Source organism: Charadrius vociferus, unplaced genomic scaffold, assembly GCF_000708025.1.
Source record: "Charadrius vociferus isolate BGI_N301 unplaced genomic scaffold, ASM70802v2 scaffold239, whole genome shotgun sequence".
Classification (NCBI taxonomy): Eukaryota; Metazoa; Chordata; class Aves; order Charadriiformes; family Charadriidae; genus Charadrius; species Charadrius vociferus.
This window is the reverse complement of record NW_009649928.1, coordinates 125054-126400: the sequence shown is the minus strand read 5'-3', so window position 1 is coordinate 126400 and position 1347 is coordinate 125054. Positions and strand designations below refer to the sequence as shown.

The following is a 1347-nucleotide window of genomic DNA, read 5'->3' as shown; positions in this document are numbered from 1 at the left end:
CAGGGCCCGGGGGCACCGCGCTCCCGGGGCTGCGGGGACCGGCGCTCAGGTGGGGAGAGCAGCTCAGCAGCTCCCCGGGTCACTCTTTTCTCTCTTTTTATTTTTTTTTTCTTTTAAGGCAGGAAACAGCGTCTTTGTTAAATAATACATTGCAAGGTTATTCATAGATAGCAAGGTAAATCGATAGAGATGGAGTCTAAAAGAGAGCATTTTTTTTGCTACTGGGGAAAAACTAGTTTGGTTCAGTGTTTTTAACGGTTCGCCTCCTTCAATTAAAGATTTCTGGTATCTGTCGTTGTCCAAAATCCGGACTGTGTTAAATCTGGGAGATGAGGGTTTAGCCAGTGCCCATCTGGTCAGAGAGGGATGATTATTTTTTTTTTTTAAAGGAATGCAGATTTGCACGCCTGAAAGAGACTTTTTGCACCATTTTCATGGTAAATCCCGTTTAGATGATATCAATATAATAGCGATCCGACAGTTCATCAGCAGGTGATTATTGCTGAGGTTAAAAGAAAGGGGGATATTTTTTATTGCCTTCTAAAACGAAATGAAGTGATAATTATTTAGCCATTTGGCCGACGTTATTTGACAATAATTACTCAAGCTTTCGCCGTTCCCTTACCAATTCCGGGCGGTGAAGACTGCATTTCAGCCCGACCACAGCAGGTTGGGGAATTATTTAATCGCTATCGGGAAGGAAAACGTTGCCGGTGCAGGCAGCGAGGGGCAGAGGCTCGGATCGACCCCCGGGGCGCGGCTCGGGGGGTTCCGCCGCTTCCGAAAATCCTCAGCCAAATCGCGGTGGATTCGTGGGTTGGTTTTTTTTAAGAAAATAATAAAAAAAAAAAATAAAGAAAAACCAAAAGGAGAGGGTAGAGAATGGCTTTGAGTGTTGGCGAGGCTTTCAGACACCTGGTTGGAAAAAAAAAAAATGTCTGTTCCTTCTGCAGCGTTGCTCCGAGACATAAATTTAACATGGCTCGTGGTGAAACGCTCCTTTCACGTCGCAGGCGCTGGCTGGGGTTGGCACAGGCTTCTGCCGCCACCGACACAAATCGAGAGGCTTTTTAGCATTTTTTTTTTTTTGTGGGGGAGAGGGAGAGTATTTTTTTTTTTTGGTAAAAAAAAAGAACGGAAATATGAAAAGCGGTGAGAAACGTGTCGAAAACCCGCCTCGCGTTTGCAGGGCAGTCATAAAACAGGGAGATCCCTTTTGCTGCTTTATTGCCGTGCTTAACACCCGCAAAGATGCTGCTGTGCCTGCCTTCCCCTGACCTCCTTATTTGGGGGCAGATCGTGCAATGGCATAAACAAAAAAAAAAAAAAAAAAAAAAAAAAATCCCC

The 1347-nt window shown here is 45.1% G+C and overlaps 1 protein-coding gene across 1 annotated transcript in view; it reads left to right on the top strand.

Moving 5' to 3' along the window:
- TBX2 (T-box 2) overlaps positions 1-1347 on the top strand; it is a 24230-nt gene that overhangs the window by 2231 nt on the left and 20652 nt on the right. The gene's annotated exons all lie outside the window — the stretch shown is intronic.